General features: G+C 46.4%; 1 protein-coding gene across 1 annotated transcript in view; it reads right to left on the minus strand.

Annotated features, from left to right (window-relative positions):
* PDGFD (platelet derived growth factor D) overlaps window positions 1-23,799 on the minus strand; it is a 261,577-nt gene that overhangs the window by 174,228 nt on the left and 63,550 nt on the right. The window lies entirely within an intron of this gene.

The raw sequence follows: 23,799 nt of genomic DNA on the forward strand, positions 1-23,799 counted from the left end.
AAAGCGACTAGTGCCTAATCATATTCCAACAAGTTATATATTGCATAGTGCAAACTAGATTCCAAAGTTCACCAGTAAATAGGACAGTATCTGTCAATGCAGACTATTTATAAAGTATAAAAGGCAGCAGATAGTTTAAGGACATGATCTAGAGTAAGAGCCCCATATGAAAGTATCTATACATAAGAGATAAGGAAAGCACATGTACATTGATACATGACCTGCAGTCCACAGCCCCAACGCGCGTTTTGCGTTTGCTTCTTCCTGGAAGATTTGTCATATCAGTTCATCAAGTCACCTTTATATGTGAATATATGCACTAAGCACTTATGCAGTATTATGTATGAATAGAGTCATTTATATGTTAATTTGTCACGTGGAAAGACGTATTTACTGTTTTTCCGTTTGAGTATCATAATATACGCTTAAGGTACACTTATAGGTATTTAACCTCCTGTATACATATACTTGAATTACTATGATATGGTAATTTATTGGATTAAGGACCTCAAGCCACCATTTTGATACTGACCTGCAAAAGGCAGTATGTTTTTGCACCTGTATCTCTGTTGATTACTATTTTAATGAGATTATTTAATAAAGATGTACAGTATATTTTATTTTTTCAATCCCTGGCATTTACTTCCCATTATTTGTAGGATTACATTGCAGTTTAGGAAGTGCCACAAATAGGCCTGTGCTTTTTGTATTAAGACCTAAAAGAGAAGGGTTATGACCACCTGATCGTACCAAGGCCAATGCTATAGAACATCTTTTTTCTCCTCTCGATTTAGCCATAGACTACTGACCTGCATATTCGGAGAAAATTCCACTTGGCCTGAGATTTGTAGATAAAGGGAAAGGAAGGAATGAAACAAAGAAGGGAAAAAAGTATAACTAAATAGGTATGTCATAGGCTAGGTGCAGACGAGAGTATGTTCTTTCATACGAGAGAATAGGGTCGATTATGCTAATAACACTCTGATTATGAGTATGGTGTGATTCAATTCTCTTGGATGAGGAAAAGATAGAGAAAAAATGTCTCCATCTTCTGCATTCTGTCAGTCCATGGAAAACCGGACAGCAGTCAGATGTCATCCAACTGCAGTCTGATGTTTTCCATGGATTCATTGACTTGCATGGCCGAGTGCGAATCGAATCAAAGATCCAACTTGGGTATGCTTCAATTACTTCTCGGTCCGAGGTAGAAAAAAACAATCATGTGCACAGTGCGCTGCCCCACAGAATAACATAGATCTTAGTGTGATTCGATTTTTGTCGAATAGCACTCGGACTGAAAATATGGCCACATGCACGAGCCCATACATTTGACTGTATATAATGCAGTCACAGTAGCAGCTGTTCACATTGTCTCACGCTGTCAGGAGGTGCTGGTCAGTTTGGTTTTTCGGAGTACACATTTGGGGGTAGTGACTACATCCATTTCTGGCTCAACACTCCTCCAATCATTCTATGAGCTCATTCAGATGTCAGTTTTTCACTCTTATCTATTATAGTCTATGGGGCTGTTCACATGTCCGTTTATTTTTCTGGAGACTTCTCTAATAGTGATGGGTCATTCGGCAACATTCCGAGACAAAGACCCGGCTCGCTGCTGTGAACGATGGGAGCCGACACCTCAGTGAGAGCCACTGAATTCTCTTAATGGTTTTCACTGGGTGTATAATTCCCAAGTTCGGCAGACGTAACCCCGCCCACCTGGGATAACCCCCCCATTCATCAATTTCATTGGTTGGCTGCACATTGGCGTGGTTTCAACTACTGGTGGGCGGAATTTCAGCCATATTGACGTCACCTTAAATATGTGTTCACCTATGTGTTAAGCAATCCCTGCATGTCTTGAAGCTGTTGAACAGCTGTGAGACATGCAGGCATTGGGACTGGAAAATATTATTCGAGCACGCTGAAGACACTCGGTTAGCACATGAGCATGCTCAGAAAACAACTTATCCAAGCACGTTCGCTCATCACTAATCAGCAAGCATATAGGCGCCTCTCCATTACTTACTCGTGGGCTTGATGTCACCGAACAATACAAATATGAAATCCACTTGCCACCACTACAGGGCAAGTGGGAAGAGCTGGGCAAAGCACCAGAATTGGTGCATCTAATAAATGCGCCTTTTCTGTGAAGCTGTGGACTGCTATTTTTACGCTAGGGGGCAATATCCATGGCTTCTTATCAACCTGAGAATACCAGCTCCCAGCTGTCTGCTTTAGCTTGGCTGGGTGTCAAAAATGGAGGGACCCAATGCCATTTCTTTACATTATTTAAATCATTTAAAAAAATGGTGTGGGGACACCTCTATTGCTGATAACCAGCCTTGATAAAGCTGACAAAGGAGGGTTGCAGCCCACACATGTCTGTTTTGCCTGACTGGTTGTCAAAAATACAGGGGAACCCACGTCGTTTAAAAAAAATAATAATTTAGCGCACAATCGCCGACTGATGAATACTCCCATCAGCCGCGCCTGCTCTCGCTGTTACTAGCGGCAGCAGGCATAGGCTGATGGGAGCAGTAGTCCCATCAGCTGACATCAGTGACCGGAGGTAAACTTTATACCTCCGATCACAGCTGGGGCTCACCCTGTCATTTGACAGCTTGGGAATTGCGGTTGTCTGACCGGCGGTAATGATTTTCAGGCTAACCATTCAAGTAAGTGAAAGGGGATCCGGGTAATGTTCTGGTACCCGAACCCAACCATATTTTAACTATTCGGCCGAACCTGTTGGATCTGAACATCCAGAGGTCTGCCCATCTCTACTCTTATCAGCTCATTTACAGATAAGAAAAACATTTATTTTTCTGGAATAAGACATGAGATTGCAGATATCAAGGTATCATTTTATTCAACTTTTTATATTACTTAGATCCCCATATAGGCGGCTTAGAAGGGTTGATCCTACTAACAGATTCCCGTTAAGTTTGGATAAGTGTAAGAAGCAAAGCTTTTGTCAGCAGGTAATAACGTAGTTCTAATATAACTCTCAGCCCACCCAAATACTGCGGCATGTATGCATTCATTGTGACGATATACTGCACTGCTAACGTTGGCCGTACACCGGTATACTTTATATTGTATTGGCTGCAGTATCCATAACCCTTTGGTGCATTCTAAGTTGACATAAGCAACATCACAAAGGTAAAATACGACTAAAAAAGCCACTTAAAATTCATGCCACAGCACTGCAGTTAAACCCAGCATCCTGTAATATATTTTTTGGCAGGGGGAACATAAGTTTTAGGTGAGTGGAGCATATAGATTCATTATATTAATATATTTGGCATCCAGTTATGGAACATAATGATCCTCTGGATTCTTGGCTGATCATTAGCTCACTTCAGCTTAGTCATCAAAACAGAAAAGATTTAAAGATATTCAGTTCCGAATCCAAATCGAGGAGAAGTTCACCTTCAGGACAGAAGTTCTAGACGCGTACTGAATAGTTAACGTCACGCCAGTGCTTCTCAGAAATGTCAGCATCTTGACAGCTTAAGAGGCTTCTTCCAGTGCGTGTGGCTGCAGCATTGTACTCCATAAGTTACTCATGTATACATAATACACTGCGACATCAGGAGAGGCCACATATGCACAAGATGGGTCCTTTGGTATGAACTTCCAAATCTTGGGTTCTCCTTCTAAACCAGGACAAACGCCATACACGGATGTACTCCTTTCTGATGGCAGGGGCATTGTTCTAGTAAATATATAGTTCATACTAGGGAAGGGCTATTTCACCTGCTGCCCTAAGCAGCAAAAAGGGATTCAAGCCTCTGACAACGTCGAACAAGATTACCAAGATGGCGACCATGTAGACTATTGCTTGCCATGACCCACACGAAGATCGGTGAACTGAGCTTCCTTTCTCGGTCTAACCACTTAGATGCTGCAGATGCTATTGACTGCGGCATCTAAGGGGCTAAACTGTAAGGATTTATGTTCTTCTTACCAATCCCCTCAACTTTTAGAAGATTCTTGGCTATGTGTGTCAGCAAGGCTCCACGTCCAGCCACTGATCTCGCGGAACTACAGCATGATGTACAGTATATGTCTGTCATGGAAAGGGTATGAAACCACATGATGGATATATACGTATAAATATTACCCCATGAAGGATAAGGTCGAAGACTAAACTGCGCAGAGGCGCTCAGTATTGCTGGTTACATGCTGAGAATTCATATGCTCTGCTCCATATAGATGAGAAACTTCAGTTATTTCTATAATAGGGGCCTAGGGTGGTCTTCCAGTGAACTCATCTTTCCTCAAAGGGAATTCGTCACCACGTTTTTATCACCTAATTCGAGGTCAGCATAATGTAGGGTCAAAGACCCTGATGCTATGGATGTGTCACTTACTGGGCTGCTTAGCTTAGCCTTAATACAATCACTATTTTATCAGCCGGAGATTATCACTAGAGGACCAGTAAAACTTCTGCCTATAGTCCTCCATAGCCATGAGTTCAGTATAACCCCACCCCCACCATTGATTGGCTGCTTTCTGTGTACACTGTGCATAGGCAGACAGCTGCCAATCAATGGTGTGGGCGGGATTATAAAGAGCTTTTTTTGTCAAGGGAAGGCTAAAAACAGCAATTTGGATCGGCAGAGGCTTTCCTTTCATTTTGTAAATTTATTTCACACATTGTGCCCCTTCACCCTCTCCCTCCCCACTTCCAATAATTGTCATAAAAGACATTTAGGGAGCATTTTACATTTCAGACAGGAGGATGAAGCATTGTTTCTGCTTCCACAATACAGTACTCAGTACATAGCGCTATGCATACAGCAATTTGGAAGGCAGCGATAACAATAAACCATCTCTGCCTTCTCTGTGTTGAGTCTGGTCAACTCTGACAGATGGCTCCATGCTCGTAAAGCTGCTTAGTCTTCGGCAGCTTCTTACTCAGCTCTGACATTTAAAAAGCTACTGCAGAATCACAACAAACGGCCTGAGATTTGCCAGGTTTGATATGAAAGTCTGCAGTTACTTTATGTGACTGCAGACTTGTGAATCCTCACAGCACACACACAGCATGCTGTGAGGATTCTCTGGGGCCGGTGACAAGACCGAGCGATCATGTGACCATGTGTGATGATTTTTGGATTTGTGGCAGCACTGTTTCCACTATGCTTTAAATGTAGCTTTTTTTTCTTTCAGGACCAGCAGGGGGTAATGTCAGTTTCCCTTGCTGGAAGTCTGCTGCAAGTGCAGAGTGGCTAGGTCAGCTGATGTGGGTGGTGACCACTCCCACCATTCTTTGAATCATCACCTGATGCACCAGCTGACTGTTGGTGATAGAGTTATTCTATGGAGTCCAGCTCTGCAGTGGCAGCTCTCTGGTGTTTGGAGTCCTGTTTCTGTGTCATCTGCGGTGTGGAGCTTGGCAGCAGAGTCTGGAAGCTAAGTGTGGTGTTTTTACCTTATCCCTCCCATGTTTGTCACTGCCCCTTGTGTTTGTACCATCTGCAGTGGTGAGGCTAGCGCCCTTGCTGGTCAGTGTGCGGAGCGCCCCCACACCGCCGCAGGGCCGAGGGGTACCCGGAGCCGGGCCTCTGGGATCTCAGTCCTGGGGTTGTCACGGTGGCTAGACCCGGTCTGTGGCCCTGTCTGTCAGTGGGGGACGTCCGTTGCAAATAGGTGCTGTTAACGGTGGTATAGCGGTGCAGTTGTGGGGTGCAGGTCGCGGTAAATAACGAGGACACCAGGTTGCAGTCTCTTTACCTCTTTACTGAAGATGTGGGAGACCTCAGTCCAGAGCGCTGTTAACTGGGTTTTCAGAGACCGGCCGGTCCAACGACACATCAGGAGCTCTCTTTACAGGTGGGAATCAGTATCTACCTTCTAGCGCTGTGTGTTGTAGTTCTTCCCTGCTGAGCTCCCGGGATAGTCCTCACAACTGTTTCTTTCTGTCTCTACTGTTCCTTCTCCGTCCTCCAGTTGATATGGTAGGACGCACCCGTATGACAGGGTAGGCCTGGAGTTCTTCCGGGACCCTAGAGTCGCCCCTCTCCCACAGCTGCCTCCGTTGTCTGCTTAGGTGTTAAGTGAGACAGCCAACCTGTAGTTAGCTGCCCTGCCGTGGTTTGCAATGTACTTAAAGTCTCTTACTTGCTCGGCGTTCCGGCCACCGACTGTTTGCGCCTCAGAAGGATGTTGCCTCGGTCTAACAGCAAGACCCCTTCTGGTATTTCTCCTTTTCTGTATTCCCGTTGTTTACTGGTTAGTTCTGCTCTGAGGAGTCTGCCAGGATCCCATCCCTGACAGGTCCTCTCACTAGCTCTTCCCAGCTACTTCTCCCTGTCTTCCTGTCCAACCCCCAGTTTTACCAGAGTTGTGAGGAGTGGCCTACTAGATAGGACCACCCCCCCTGGTGGCCGGAGTGTGAAGTGTGGTGTGAGTGTACCTGATCAGAGAAACTCCCTAGTGCAATCAGACGCACCATAGCTCCCCGTAGTGGCGGAGCCACAGCACTGCAACAACCAGGACTCTGGGGTGCTGCACTCCCCCCCGGTTAAATCCAGTACTCCGGGACTGGGAAAACAAGAACAATAATACATGTTAACAGAAAACACACAAATTTTTGAAATAGCATAACAATTGAACATAACAGAGCTTCCCTTTACGGGAGGTGAGGATTCTTAAACGTTGCGAAAGTTTGGTCATGCACAGTTTATGACTCTCAGTTCAGTGGTTGAAACAGCGGGGACCCCGGGTAAACAAAGGGGCCCCCCTTGTGGAAGTTTTTGAGCAATTCACCGTCCATTACTCTAGTGTCCATTTAAAAACCTGTAACAAAAGGATATGCATACAAACATTTTCAATTACATAGCAGCCCTATCAATACCTCCAAGTTTTGTAGCGGAGGGGAGTTTGATTTTGAGTGCTGCGTGTGGACCTTCGCAGCGCAGGGGTTGCTATTGGTCTAACAGGGCCCGCTATGTTTGCTACCGCTTGTGTAGTGCGCTGTTTTCTAACTACACTTCTAGTGAGTCTGGGTAGCACTGGCAGGTTGGGGCTCTCAGAGCTGCTGCTATCAACAGTGGGTACGGCAGGCTCACTGATAGCAGAGGGAGGATTTGCCGGTTCAACGGTTGGCATGGTTTCTTCAGGCAAGGCTTGTTGAGGTTGCGGGCCCGGATGATCTGGTACCACCATTGTTTCTGGTGGGTCCGGCTGTGGAAACGTTAGAACAGGTACCGCGATGGCCTGATTTATCTGAGTCCAGGACTGGGGAAAGTCACCAAGGACAGTATGGAACATCTTCTCCTTTTCCACCGGCGGGGAGATTTCTGGGGCCGTGCCCCTCTCTTTCAACTTATCGGGGCAGACCTTAAGGTGATCCCTGGATACCGCTGTCGAGGTCTCCCCTCTGTCCTTGCTGATGAGACAGACCTTAGTGTTGTCGAAGTCGGATGGCAAGATGGTATACGGTTCCGCTTCCCATTGGTCATCAAGCTTGTGTAACCTCCTCTTTCGTTTAAGCACTTGCTCACCAGGTGACAGGGGAATCGCAGGAGCGTGTTGATTGTAGTCCCTTTCTTGTTTCTGCCTAGCCTGGGCGAGACTTCTCTCCACACACTCCTGTACTTCGCGGTATCTTCGCTGCCTTTCTGTATCCCAATCTGCCTCCGGCGAGGTATCTTCGGGTACTAGGACCCCCATGTCCAGATCAACGGGTAACCGACTAGACCTTCCTCGCATCAGGTACGCTGGAGTACAGTTGGTGGAACTTACTGGGATGTGGTTGTACATATCCACCAAGTCAGGCAACTTTGTCGGCCACAGGTTCCGTTCCTCCACAGGCAAGGTCTTCAATAAATCGATTACTACCTGGTTCATCTTCTCGCACATCCCGTTGGTTTGGGGGTGGTACGGTGTAGTTCTGATCTTCTTACACCCGTACAACTGGCAGAATTCTTGGAACACTTCCGCTTCGAATGCAGGCCCCTGATCGGTCAGTACTTTCTCTGGGTAGCCATGGGGTCTACAAAAGTGCTGCTGGAAGGCCCTGGCGGCAGTCCTAGCTGTTAGATCCTTGACAGGCACAACCACCAAAAACCTGGAGTAGTGGTCCACGATGGTAAGGGCGTAGATATAGCCCGACCGGCTAGGCGTCAGCTTCACATGATCCAGCGCGACCAGTTCGAGCGGCCGTTTGGTGATGATAGGCCGCAGGGGAGCCCGTTGACTGTCACGGTCCTTCCTTCGCAGACTACACGGACCACACTCTCGACACCACTTCTCAATGGTTCTCTTCATGCCAATCCAATAGAACCTCCCTCGGAGCAGCTTCTCCAGCTTCCTCCATCCGAAGTGTCCGGCTCCATCATGGTAGGCTCCCAGAACCATGGGCGCATCTCGCCTTGGCACCACTATCTGCCACACCAATTCATGAGTACGTGGGTCGATGCTCCTCCTGCACAACTTGCCATCATGGATAAACAGTTTGCTTCTCCCCTTCCACAGCTGTTGAGTTTCTTGTGGATCATCTGGGCCAGGGTGCAACCCAGCCTGCGTCAAGAGTTCCTTCACCTGACGGACCGCGGGGTCACTATCCTGGGTTTCTGCCCATCCGTGGTGGGGCAGGGGATTCAGCGTGGCATCCGGTTGGTTCTTGTGCCTGTTCTTCACATGGTGAGAGTTCTGAGTGGCTTTGGGGCGATGGAAGGCAGGCAGCTCCAGCTCTTCAAGTGCCTCCGGGTCTTCTCCCACTTCTGGTAGATTGGGCATTCGGGACAGAGCATCGGCATTGGCATTCTGGTGTCCTGCCCGATATTTGATGGTGAAATCATAGTTGGACAGCCGGGCCATCCACCGCTGTTCCAAAGCCCTGAGTTTGGCAGTATCCAGATGCGTTAGCGGATTGTTGTCCGTGAAGACGGTGAATTTCGCGGAGGCCAGGTAGTGCTTAAACCTCTCTGTCACTGCCCAGACGAGGGCCAGGAATTCCAACTTAAAGGAACTATAGTTGTCAGGGTTCCTTTCCGTGGGACGGAGTTTCCTGCTGGCGTAAGCGATCACCCTTTCTTTGCCGTTCTGAACCTGGGACAGCACGGCTCCTAATCCCACATTACTGGCATCTGTGTACAGCACAAACGGTTGATCGTATTCGGGGTAAGCCAGTATCTCTTCTCCCGTCAGTGCCGACTTCAAACAGGTGAAGGATTCCTCCAGCTCTTCGTTCCAATCAAAGGGGGTTTTCCTCCCCTTGGTCTTCTTTGGTTGGCCCACCAGCAGATTTTGCAAGGGTGCGGCCTTCTTGGTGAAATCCTTAATGAATCTCCGATAGTAACCTACCAACCCGAGGAACTGCCGGACTTCGTGGAGGTCACTAGGCTTTGGCCAGTCCTTGATCACTGTGACCTTGTCGGGGTCTGGGGCCACTCCTTCAGCGCTCACCACATGGCCCAGGTACTGCACTTTAGGTTTGAGCAGATGACACTTGGACGGTTTCACCTTTAAGCCGAATTTGGACAGGGCTTCGAACACCTCGGCCAGGTGCTTCAGATGGTCTTCGTAGGTCTTAGAGAAGACAATGACATCATCCAAATACAGCAGCACAGTTTCAAAGTTCATGTGTCCTAGGCAGCACTCCATCATCCTCTGGAACGTTCCTGGAGCATTGCACAGTCCGAAGGGCATGTAGTTGAACTCGCAGAGACCCATTGGTGTCGTGAAGGCCGTCTTCTCCTTGTCCGCCTCCGCTACAGGAACCTGCCAGTACCCACTGGTGAGATCTAAGGTAGAGAAGTAGTTAGCAGATTTTAAAGCAGCCAGAGATTCCTCTATCCTGGGCAGTGGGTATGCGTCCTTATGTGTAATGCGATTCAACTGCCTGTAATCAACACACATCCTCATTGTACCATCTTTCTTTTTAACGAGGACTAACGGAGCTGCCCAGGGGCTACAGCTGTCTCTCACCACCCCAGCCGCCTTCATTTCCTGCAACATGTCCTTGGCACACTGGTAATGAGCTGGGGGTACAGGGCGATATCTCTCTTTTATGGGTCGATGATCTCCCGTGGGGATGTGATGTTGGATCCCTTTCACCTGCCCAAAATCTGAGGGGTGTTTGCTGAATACCTGCTCGTACTCGTGTACCACCCTGTAAGCCCCCTGTATTTGATGAGACGGGGTGGAGTCAGTGCCCACATGCAGTTCCCGACACCAGTCTTTCGAGTGCTCTGCAGAACCTTTGTTCTCCGCCACGTTTGACGGGACCAAGGGTTCAGGTGTCTGTATTACACTATTATTGACAGTGAACAATTTGGCGAGCGTGGTATACTTGGTTAGGTGGACCTCTTCCTCCCCACAATTGAGGACACGTACGGGCACTCTCCCCTGTCGGACGTCAACCACCCCCCGGGCTGTCAGAACAGTAGGCCTATTGTCTGAATATACAGGTTCCACCAAGGCCTGGTAGTCCTTACCCCTGAGGCCTATGGCTGCTCGACACCATATTAACATTTCACTCTTGGGAGGTATCGCGATGGGGTTTGAATCACTTACAGTGACACGACCAATCTCACCACCAGTCAGCTCTACCTGCTGTCTCTGCATCAGAGCTCTGATTTCCTTCTGCAGGGCACGTTGCTCACTGTGGCCAGCGTTTTCTGCCACCTGTTGCAACAAAACAATCACTTCTGCAAGACAATTTTCTATAACATTAGTACCAAGAGTCATCATGGGATTACATTCTCGACGATCAATATCTACAATCACAATCCCTTGGGCTTTCAATTCCACCCGCCCCACTTTGATGGTGACCTCCTTATACCCCACTTGTGGCAACGGCTGACCATTACTGGCGATTATGGTGAAATCATCGTCAGGGCCACGAGTAATATCAGCGTCCTCCCAATACCGTTTGTAGAGCACGTAAGGTATAGTCGTCACCTGAGAACCGGTGTCCAGCAAAGCATTCAAGGGGATTCCATCAATCACTACAGGGAGAACTGGTCGTCCTCCAATATACTTGGTTCTCCAATGCTGCGGGCCTGACCGTCCTACTCCTGGGGGTTGGCCCTTTGCCCCAGGGGTTGCTCGTTTAAAGGACAGTACCTTGCAAGATGGCCCACCTGATGACAGCGGCGGCAGATGGGTCGTCCATCCTGGTGGAAGCGATCGTCGGGCCGGCTCCTGGTCGGCGGAGTCCTCCTCCGTCGCATCCAAGGGACATCCTCCGGGCTGGAAGCCAACTGGATCTTCTCTTTGGGGGCCTCCTGTAGGGACTGCACCGTCCGGGCCAGGGCAGCAACGCTCTTGGTTAGCTCTTGCATCTGGAGATGGAGTCCTGCAGGGGAGTCGTCCTCGAAGCTCTGGGCGTCGGCCTCCGCGGCAACTGGGGTATCCGATGCCACCTCCTGGTGGTAGGTGAGAGCGGGGCGCCTGGGTGGCACTGCGCGGCTGGGCTGCCGCTCCTGCAATGCCTGGATAGCTTTATCTTTAAACTGCGCAAAAGTCAAGTCTGGATTTTGCATGGCCAGGAAGTGCAATTGGCCCCGCTGGTGACTGCACAGGAGCCCCTCGATGAACCGCTCCTTCAGGATTTTATCCTCATCCTGCATGCTGCCGGGGTCACTCTGCTTAATGGCCCGCATCGCTTCCTGGAGATTAAGGGCATAGTCCCGTAAGCTATCCTGCGACCTCTGTTTGCATCCATAGAAAGTCAGTTTAATCTCTGTGGCAGTGCGAGTATCAAAGGTGGCTTTAAGCTTGGCAAAAATCTGTTGTGCAGTTCCTTTATCCTCAGCGGGCCAGGATTTCACTTCTCTCAGAGCCGCCCCAAAGAGTTGACCGGTTATCATATGGACCTTCTGAGGCTCGGTTAGGGGATAGAACTCGAGTAGGCTGCAGAGCCCTTCTTTAAAGTCAGTGAATGTATGCGCCTCCCCAGAGTATCGTGGGAGCCAGGTCGCTCCGGGCAGGTAGGGCATGGAGAAGGGCATTATGGCTTTTGCGTTAGCGGCGGTGTCCGACTGGCTGATGGGGGCAGCGGGCTCTGCGGCAGCCAGTGGCGGTATTAGGGCCGCGGCTTCGCCCGCTGCGGGGACCGGAGCTGCCCCTGCGTCCGCGGCTGCGACCGCCACCTCCTCTCCTCCCGACTCGGACATGGCCGTCCCTTCCTCCCACTAACCTGCTGGAGGTCGGAGTTCCTCTTCCGGGATTGGCGTCTCACCGCGCTTTCCGTTCCGCGCTTCTTTTGGCCGATCCCGCCCACGTAGCTAAGGCTCCTCCCTCCGCGTGCGGCAATGGCGAATTTTGGCGGTAACTTTCCGCGGCAAGCAGTAGCACACAGTTCTCTCAATAAAGTACAGTTCATGCACAACAAATCACAGTCTCTAGGCACACATGACCTGATTCTTCAGGCTTAAGTAGATCCTGTTCGTGACGCCAAGTTGCGGAGCGCCCCCACACCGCCGCAGGGCCGAGGGGTACCCGGAGCCGGGCCTCTGGGATCTCAGTCCTGGGGTTGTCACGGTGGCTAGACCCGGTCCGTGGCCCTGTCTGTCAGTGGGGGACGTCCGTTGCAAATAGGTGCTGTTAACGGTGGTATAGCGGTGCAGTTGTGGGGTGCAGGTCGTGGTAAATAACGAGGACACCAGGTTGCAGTCTCTTTACCTCTTTACTGAAGATGTGGGAGACCTCAGTCCAGAGCGCTGTTAACTGGGTTTTCAGAGACCGGCCGGTCCAACGACACATCAGGAGCTCTCTTTACAGGTGGGAATCAGTATCTACCTTCTAGCGCTGTGTGTTGTAGTTCTTCCCTGCTGAGCTCCCGGGATAGTCCTCACAACTGTTTCTTTCTGTCTCTACTGTTCCTTCTCCGTCCTCCAGTTGATATGGTAGGACGCACCCGTATGACGGGGTAGGCCTGGAGTTCTTCCGGGACCCTAGAGTCGCCCCTCTCCCACAGGTGCCTCCGTTGTCTGCTTAGGTGTTAAGTGAGACAGCCAACCTGTAGTTAGCTGCCCTGCCGTGGTTTGCAATGTACTTAAAGTCTCTTACTTGCTCGGCGTTCCGGCCACCGACTGTTTGCGCCTCAGAAGGATGTTGCCTCGGTCTAACAGCAAGACCCCTTCTGGTATTTCTCCTTTTCTGTATTCCCGTTGTTTACTGGTTAGTTCTGCTCTGAGGAGTCTGCCAGGATCCCATCCCTGACAGGTCCTCTCACTAGCTCTTCCCAGCTACTTCTCCCTGTCTTCCTGTCCAACCCCCAGTTTTACCAGAGTTGTGAGGAGTGGCCTACTAGATAGGACCACCCCCCCTGGTGGCCGGAGTGTGAAGTGTGGTGTGAGTGTACCTGATCAGAGAAACTCCCTAGTGCAATCAGACGCACCATAGCTCCCCGTAGTGGCGGAGCCACAGCACTGCAACAACCAGGACTCTGGGGTGCTGCAAGTGCACTAGCTAGAGCAGTGTGAGGTGACAGCAAAGGACGAGATTCCTGATGGCGGTGGGGAGAAGGACCCACTTAGGGCATTAGAGGAGTGCAGGGACAGGCTCAGTTTGGAGCAGGAGGTATCCATCACTCATTCCCTATTGGTAGGGCCTTCTTTTCCCCATTTCCATCCCGTTGAGTGTATGTTGTGCCATTCGCTGTCCGACCCAACGTTGGGTCATTATATTTCGTGACACAATGTCCAAATGTATGCATACTCCTGGCCACATTCCAACTAGACACTTGCATTGAGCAAGGCCACACATGTGTAGTCAAAATGTAGCTGGGAGTATGCATTTTGCATACCTGTGGTCAAATGACCGCCTGCTTCTGACACTGGTGAATCCTGACAGCACGTGCTTTGTGTGATATGAGGATTCCCAAGTCTGCAGTCACATACACTAACTGCATACTTTCATGCCAAACCTGGACAATCCCTTAAATTTTAACATGAAGCCATAGTAGTGTTTGCATGAAAACCGACATACTTTCCTACTGGACCTATGCTGCCTCCTTCCTGGTATCCTTGCTTTGTCTCCAAGCAGGGTCACCAGGTGACTGATATAGAAGCCACTGATTGGCTGCGGAAGGGACAATGTGTCAAAAAAGGAAGAAAAATCCTCCATTTACTTCCAGCTCAAATGGAGCGTGTCTGTTGCAGCCAATGTAGGATCTGCATTTCCCAGTAATCTTAGTAAGGGTAAATTCACACAAGCAGCTTTTTCAGCATTATTTTTGTGCAGGAAAACCTGATCTCTTGGCAGAAAAGAAGCTGCAGAAAAAAGCATGTGTCCTTGGTCTTTCGTTGCATTTTTTGTGCGTTTTTGCGGCGATTTTGGCATGCTAGATTTGTCTCTTCTGCATGCTGCTAAAGTTTAGTATTCTATTTCAAAGAATGAGGTTTTGGCACAAAAAACGCTGCAAAACATGGTCCCTGCGGATTTTTTTTCAGAATTTTCAGCATCCATTCAAGTCAATGGATGAAAAACGCTGAACGAAGTGACATGTTCTATGTCCCAAAAAAATGCAAAGCACAAAATACTGATGACAAAAAAACAATGTGTTGAAGATTAGCATAAAAAATGCTTAAAAAATGCATAAAAAAACCTAGTGTGAAATTAGCCTAAATCTGGGTATTGTCGGGAGCCATTCTACGGCTCCCACAGAAATCTACGGATCCATATTGTATCATTTGGAAACCATAATTTGGTGATTTACCCTATAAGTAATGCCAATGAATCTTCAATAAGGTATCGTACAGAATACTTTGTACAACCAGATGGTAAATTTTGGGGAATGCATAAAACAATCTCATGTGATACAATTTTTGTACTTTGTTATTGTTCCCTCTGGAACCGAAAAACAGTCGGTCGACAGCGATCAGCCGCAATTCATCTTATAATAATAATAATTTTATTTATATAGCGCCAACATATTCCGCAGCGCTTTACAACTTATAGAGGGGACTTGTACAGACAATAGACATTACAGCATAACAGAAATCACAGTTCAAAACAGATACCAGGAGGAATGAGGGCCCTGCTCGCAAGCTTACAAACTATGAGGAAAAGGGGAGACACGAGAGGTGGATGGTAACAATTGCTTTAGTTATTTGGACCAGCCATAGTGTAAGGCTCGGGTGTTCATGTAAAGCTGCATGAACCAGTTATCAGCCTAAGTATGTAGCAGTACAGACACAGAGGGCTATTAACTGCATAAAGTGTATGAGAACATGATGAGAGGAACCTGATTATTTTTTTTTTTTTAATAGGCCACACAGGGATAGTTAGGTTAATGCGTTGAGGCGGTAGGCTAGTCTGAACAAATGAGTTTTTAGGGCACGCTTAAAACTGTGGGGATTGGGGATTAATCGTATTAACCTAGGTAATGCATTCCAAAGAATCGGCGCAGCACGTGTAAAGTCTTGGAGATGGGAGTGGGAGGTTCTGATTATTGAGGATGCTAACCTGAGGTCATTAGCGGAGCGGAGGGCATGGGCAGGGTGGTAGACTGAGACCAGAGAGGAGATGTAGGGTGGTGCTGAGCCATGGAGTGCTTTGTGGATGAGGGTAGTAGATTTGTACTGGATTCTGGAGTGGATGGGTAGCCAGTGTAATGACTGGCACAAGGTAGAGGCATCGGTGTAACGGTTGGTGAGGAATATGATCCTGGCAGCAGCATTCAGTACAGATTGGAGAGGGGGGAGTTTGGTAAGAGGGAGGCCGATTAGTAGAGAGTTACAATAGTCCAGACGGGAATGAATAAGTGAGACAGTAAGAGTTTTTGCAGAGTCGAAAGTAAGAAAAGGGCAAATTCTAGAAATGTTTTTGAGATGCAGATAAGAAGAGCGAGCAAGTGATCGGATGTGGGGGGTGAATGAAAGCTCGGAATCAAGGATGACCCCAAGGCAGCGGGCATGTTGCTTGGGAGTAATGGTGGAACCGCACACGGAGATGGCAATGTCAGGCAAAGGTAGGTTAGTAGAGGGAGAGAACACGAGGAGTTCAGTTTTTGACAGGTTCAGTTTCAGATAGAGGGAGGACATGATGTTAGAGACAGCGGTAAGACAATCACTGGGGTTTTCTAAGAAGGTCTTATTTTCCTGTAGTTACGTTGCTGTATTATCAGATCACTCCTTAATAAATAGTATACTACATAATTGCTAAATAATATGCAGTTCCCCAGTATACAGTACCACTTTGATCATGGGAGTTCAGCAGCAGAACATCGATAATATTACAGTATAATCTGCAGAATATCAGATGTATTTTAGCCATAGGATGAGTAAAGAGTAACGGAAAGGATCCCGGCAGCAGAAATGTGGAGCAGCCCTAAAGTCAGGCATAGTTTATACTATAGCGAGGTCTGTCGGCACACAACCTACAATAACAAACCTCCCTCCTAATGCTTGTACAGATTCCGCATTGCTACATATTTCTCCATCACATAACTACAAGTAGCACGCAGGGAAGGATAAACTTTATTTTACTTGTCATTATATATAGTTACAGGGAGCAGTTTGGGACATTGCAGTAGTTTTACTTTGGACTGAAAGACGATGCTGCGGAGTAATCGTATAGTTAGCTCTTATAGCGGTATATACTTGGCATGTAATAATATATACAGGTGCATATCACAAAATTAGAATATCATCAAAAAGTTAATTTATTTCAGTTCTTCAATACAAAAAGTGAAACTCATATATTATATAGGGTCATTACAAACAGAGTGATCTATTTCAAGTGTTTATTTCTGGTAATGTTCATGATTGCTTGAAAACCCAAAAGTCATTATCTCAGTAAATTAGAATACTTTATAACACCAGCTTGAAAAATGATTTAAAAATCCGAAATGTTGGTCTACTGAAATGTATGTTCAGTAAATGCACTCAGCACTCAGTACTTGATCGGGGCTCCTTTGGCATCAATTAATGCATCAATGCGGCGTGGCATGGAGGCGATCAGCCTGTGGTAATGCTGAGGTGTTATGGAAGCCCAGGTTGCTTTGATAGCAGCCTTCAGCTCGTCTGCATTGTTGGGGCTGCACATAGTTTTGCCCCATGGCCCATGAGAGTGCACCCTAACACAATCAGCTATTATTGCCATGGAAATTCCTAAAAAACGATTAGCTTGTATGCTTCTTTAATTATAATTGATTTGGAATTAGAAATATTTTGAAGAAATAATAAGCTCCCAGGTCGAGTACAAAATCTGTCAAGACCAGTATAATCACTTTGCAATCACGGGCAAGTGCCAGTGTCCAATGTGCATGGATGGCTCACTGCACTCTGCCCTGTGTACACTGTGTATTTTGAGTGGGTCTGTTCCATACAACACAGGTGCAGGCTGTATTGTACAGCTGACACTCAAGTCTAAGTGTCGTGATCAGAGCTCCATTTGCAACCCCTAAAACGCCAGTGTCAGTTGTGATCTTGGCATGTAGGTGATGATGGAGGTATCATGGCAGCCAGGGTCTTCTGAAGACCCCCCGTGTATATTATGTTCATACACCTATGAAGCTCAGCTGTGGCCAAGCTTCATAGCAGAATAGTAATTTGACAGTACACTGTCACATTACAGTATTACAGTGTATAGAGCAAGTGATCGCAGGTTCAACTCAATAAAAAATGATAAAAATATTTAAAATACCAAATTACTCTACTTTTCATAAAATGTAAAATGTTAGCAAGCTATTAATAGTAACTATCCAAAGTCATAAAATATTATAATATTTATCCCGTACAGTGGGTGCCAAAATAAAGCAAAAATCAAAATAGCAGAATCGGTCATTTTGCCTCTTAAAAAAATGAAATAAAAAGAGATTATAAAGTTGTTTGGGCATCACAAATGTACCAATAATAACTATAGTTTACGCTACTATAAAAAAAACCTCATTCAACTCTATAGAAAACAGAATAAAAAATGAGAGCTCTTGGAAGGCGAGAAGGAAATATTGAAAAATAAGAAATTCCCATTGGGACTTTGTCTCCCAAGGGTTACATAGAATTGGAGAAGGCCCTACCAGCTTGTGTGGAAAGAAGACTAGGCACTTAACCTTAAAACATTTTTGCACCTTTACTTGTGTGAAAATTTTCCCTCTACACCCATGATTCACAACTTGAATTCACGCCAAAAGCCACTTGCTTTATTTCATCAGTTTACATAAATCGTTCCATTATTCCGAATGTTTTGGGCTTAGTGCAGCATATTAATATGAATGGACTACGATCTGTCACAAGTTCAATGACAACAAATAGTCTAAATAAAAATTAATAATATTCATAATCCCCTTAGAGAATCACTTGGCCTTTAATGATTGGAGATTTAGTAAAAAAGGAAATCAATGTTGATACACTAAAAAAAACTATTTGTAACACTGTGTTCCCTATTAGTGACGGATTTTTGGAAAAAGAAAATCATTATTCTAGCTCAGTGCCGGATAGGTAGAAATATTCTCCTTCATTTTTGGAGAAATAAGGGATTTTTTTCATACATGGACATGGATGATTTCAAAATAACAAACAGCAGCACGCTCACCTGTTGTCTCCATCATGGATTCAGCACAGGCAAATCTCGAGGTCCGCGAAGGCTCCCGAAGCGATGTCTGCCTCATCCGAAAAGCCTGTCATTGGCTGCTGTGGTCGGGTGACTTGAAGAACACATCAATGGATGTTTCCTTGAATACATAATCTAGTCACCCGACTGCTGCAGTCAATCACATGATTCGGCAGCCTTGTTGGTATCTGGCAGTGTGGACATCACTTCCAGAACACATTCAGACCAGGTGACGGAAAGTGAGTATACCACCATTGGTTATTTTGAAAACATCCATGCTTACATAAATCATGTTCTCTGCATCAAACAACCACTTTAGATCATTTGCATAAGGCAAAGATATGTTTTGCATAAATCAATGAGGGTATATATGAAACTTTTTATCATGCCATGTTCGGGAAAATGTCCTGCAGGTTGCATCACATCAACAAAGAAGCTCTTCCTCTTCTGGGCTGCTCTGTCAATAAGATATGACCACTGACGTCATGCTGATTGACAGCCAGCTCCCTGCAGTTAGGCAGCGGGGAACCAGCTGTCAATCAGCATGATGTCGTCAGTCACTCCCCATCAACAGAGCAGAACAAAAGAGATGCAGCTGCCTTGTTGACATGATATCACCAAAAGCACACAGAATCTCTAGCAGGAGCAGTCCATGACTACTCTGAGCGGGTAGTGATAGATACCGGGCACAACAGGCAGTTAGCAACTTAGGCCTATAGGAAACAAATAAGATAGTCCTAGATAACCTTTTTAAACAGCATAGTGGACAGTGTTAGTTACAATGCAGTGACATCTTATTACTCAGAGTATACGGCCTCACATAAGACACAGCCAACCAACTCAGCAAAAGCGGAGAGAAAAAAACATGCAGAGAGAAGACAAATGTGATAAAATATTTGTCTAATTCTGAATCCTTTCTCTGTCTTCTGTAGTGTTAGCTATCCCTCCCCAGGTTTGCATCGTTTGCAAATTTGATTAGTTTACCTTCAGTTCCATTATCTAGATCATTTATAAAAATGTTGAACAACACTGGAGTCAGGACAGAGCCTTGTGGTACCCCACTTGAAATGCTATTCCAATTGGATGTGCAACCATACATCATTTTTTGAGCATAATCACTGAGCCAGTTGTGAATCCACCTAACCATAGCCTTGTCAATCCCATAGTTGGCCATTTTTTACATAATGATAGTATGAGATACTTAATCAAATGCTTTGATGATGTCAAGATATACTATATCTACCACATTTCCCTGATCCAGTCAGTGATTCCATCATAGAATGATATTAAATTTGACTGACATGACTTGTTTGCTATAAACCCAATGCTGGCACTGGTCAATTACTGTATTCTTATCCAAGTACTTACATACATGCTCAGGGCCGTATTTGCCACTAGGCACTTGAGGGCACGTGCCTAGGGTGGGGACAATGCAGGGGGCGGCACCTGAGCAAGGTTTGTTGTTTTTTTTTTCCTGGGTCACCTCTCGACCAACCCCCCCGCCCCCTCGCGCCCCCTCGCGCCCTCCCCCTGGCTGCCCGCCTCCCACCTCCCCTCCTTGAAGACGATACTCACCTTGCTCCAGCAATGCCTGGTCTCCGCGTACACAGCTCGTCCTGAATGAGCGGTCACGTGGTACTGCTCATTAAGGTCATGAATATGCGCATATTCCTGACCTTAATGAGCGGTATCACATGACCGCTCATGCAGGAAGAAGGTGCTGCGCCGGGAGTCGAGACAGAGCGAGAGGGATGTCGGCGCGGCCGCGCAGTGAGGAACAGGTAAGTATGAGGGATGGGGAGGGGGTATGAAGGAGGACATAAGCCGGCGCGCCATGCAAGATGGGAGCGGGAGCGGGGGGGGTGGAGAGATAAGCCATGCATTCAGGGGGGGAATATGAGCCATGCATTCGGGGGGAATATGAGCCATGCATTCAGGGGGGGAATGTGAGCCATGTATACGGGGGGGGGGAATATGAGCCATGCATACGGGGGGGAATATGAGCCATGCATTCAGGGTGGAATATGAGCCATGCATTCAGGGGGGGAATATGAGCCATGCATTCAGGGGGGGAATATGAGCCATGCATACGGGGGGGGAATATGAGCCATGCATACAGGAGGGGGAATATGAGCCATGCATACGGGGGGGGAATATGAGCCATGCATACAGGAGGGGGAATATGAGCCATGCATACAGGAGGGGGGTCATTATACAGTATTGAGCATCATGTGGGATCCTTAAACCGTATGGAGAACTGTGTGTGGCCATTATACAGTATTGAGCATCATGTGTGGTCGTTATACAGTATGGAGCATCATGTGTGACCAATGGCCATTATACAGTATGGAGCATCATGTGTGGTCATTATACAGTATGGAGCATCATGTGTGGCCATTATACAGTATTGAGCATCATGTGGGATCATTATACAGTATGGAGAACTGTGTGTGGCCGTTATACAGTATGGAGCACTATGTGTGGCCATTATACAGTATGGAGCACTGTGTGGCCATTATACAGTATGGAGCATCATGTGTGGCCATTATACAGTATTGAGCTTCATGTGTGGCCATTATACAGTATGGAGCACTGTGTGGCCATTATACAGTATGGAGAACTGTGTGTGGCCATTATACAGTATGGAGCATCATGTGTGGCCATTATACAGTATGGAGCTTCATGTATGGCCATTATACAGTATGGAGAACTGTGTGTGGCCATTATACAGTATGGAGCATCATGTGTGGCCATTATACAGTATGGAGCATCATGTATGGCCATTATACAGTATGGAGAACTGTGTGTGGCCATTATACAGTATGGAGCATCATGTGTGGCCATTATACAGTATGGAGCATCATGTATGGCCATTATACAGTATGGAGAACTGTGTGTGGCCATTATACAGTATGGAGCATCATGTGGGGCCATTATACAGTATGGAGCATCATGTGTGGCCATTATACAGTATGTAGCACTGTGTGGCCATATTTTTTTGTTTATAATTATTGTATATGAAGCAGTGTGATCAGCAGTGCTAGATGGCTGTGGTTGGGATGTGGATATGGGTGTGACTAGTTGTGAAATTGGTGTGGTCAGAGGCGGGGCCTAAAATTTGCCGATGCGCACTATGTGCACCGCAAACTTTATACCTCCTTCCCTTCTTCAAAAGTTGGGAGGTATGGTACTGCATTTGCCAGATCATGGCAAGTGCCACAAATCCCATAGGGAATGAATGAGGCTGAATGTAGTGTTGCCGTAAGTGATCTGTTTCGTGGCAGATGCAGAAAAACTGCCCGGATCTGCTGCAAAAGGCGACTTTCACATCAGCGATTCTTGCCAAAGTCACTGCCGATAGTGTCATACTCACCAAAGGGGGAGGCAGCGCTAAAAGTGCCTAGGGCAGCAGGAACTCTAAATACGGCCCTGTACATGCTGTTTAATAATTTGTTCAAAGATCATTCTTGGTATAGAAGTCTCACTAGCTTGTAAATTCCTGGCTCCATTTTCTTTCCTTTTTTGAAGATATGGACAACATTTGCCTTTCTCCGATCTACTGGGACTTCTCCTGTTCTCCAGAATTTTTCAAAGATTCTGGCTGGTGGTTCTGCAATTTCCTCTGTTAACTCTTTCAGTACCCTAGGATGTAATTCATCTGGACCAGGAGATTTACATTCATTTAAATTAGCTAAGTGTTCCCTCACCGTTTCTTTGTTTATGGATCATGTGGATTCTGTTATTCCTTCGATGGCACTTGAAGATCTCGCTTGCCCTGCATTCCCTGCAAAGCGCATTATATTCTTCTTTAGCTGTGCCCTCCTCTTTCCATTTAATATACATTTTTTCCTCATTTTTAATAAGTGATTAAGTTCTGTGTTCATCCATCCTGGTTTTTTTAAATGCTTCCAATTCTTCCTTCTTTTCGGAATTGTTACCGATTGTACGGCGAGAATTTCATTTAATCAAAATCTCCCATCCTTCTTGGACATTTCTGTCCTTTAGAGCTTCCAGCCATTGGACTTTTCCTACCTTCTTTCTGAGTCCATTAAAATCTGCCTTTCTGAAGTCCAATCTTTACACTGATCCGTTCATCTGTCTTAGACCACGGTCACACGTTCAGTATTTGGTGAGTATTTTACATCAGTATTTGTAAGCCAAAACCAGGAGTGGGTAATAAATACAGAAGTGGGTGATAAATGCAGAAGTGGTGACGTGTTTCTATTATACTTTTCCTTTGATTGTTCCACTGCTGGTTTTGGATTACAATTACTGAAGTAAAATACTGACCAAATATTGAACGTGGCCTTTGTCGGATCGCCTGGGGTAGTGTATTCCAGAAAACTTGTGCAACACGAGAGAAGTCTAGGAGATGAAGGTGAATGGTTCAGATTATGGAGGATATTTGCCTTCGATCAGTTGCACAGGAAGGATAATAGACAGAAATGAGGTAGGACACATAGGGTTCTGGCTGTTTCAAACCATTCATTCAGGAATATGTGGCGTCAATAAGAAAAGTAAGGAGCCAGTAACAAGCAGTGACTCTCAACCTTGCTCGCTGAAGAAGTTGGCCCTTTGATTTTAGTAAATACTATGTAATACTTTATTTTTCCTGTGGAGGTGCTATAGGGATACCTTGACGACTGAATTCCCTCACAATATGACTAATTTGTTATATTAATTCCAGTATTTAAAGGCAATCTGTCAGCAGATTTTTGCTATTTACTCTGAGCACAGCATGAGATAGGGGCTGAGACACAGATTTCAGCGAGGTTTCACTGATTAGGCTGTGTGCTGTTGTTTCAATACTATGAGTGTTTTATCAGCAGGAGATTATGAATACCAGACTACAGTTCACATACTTCCTGGTCCAACTCCGCCCCCCAGCAGTGATTAGCAGCTCACTGTCAATAGACAATGTACACATAAAGCTGTGATCTGGGTGGGGGCAGCTTTCTGAGCTCTGATGCATGCTGCATCTAAGAACTCTAATTGTATCGCAGCTGCTGCACCCAGTACACTAAGTGATACATTGCTGAAATCAGCGTCTCTTTTCCTGCATAGTGCTGCACTCAGAGGAGGTAACAGAAACCTGCTGACAGATTCACTTTTAATAGAAAAATTGTTTAAAACTGAAAACTTCTTTTTTTTTTATCCCAAAACAAAAAATGTAAAAATGATTCGAAAGGACTTGAAAAGCGGCCACTGATGTCCTGAAATGCTCGGCTGTGACTGTGCTTCAGTCCTTTTAGGTTTCACCCATATATAAAAAGCATCAGA

Source organism: Ranitomeya variabilis, chromosome 3 (assembly GCF_051348905.1).
Source record: "Ranitomeya variabilis isolate aRanVar5 chromosome 3, aRanVar5.hap1, whole genome shotgun sequence".
NCBI lineage: Eukaryota > Metazoa > Chordata > Amphibia > Anura > Dendrobatidae > Ranitomeya > Ranitomeya variabilis.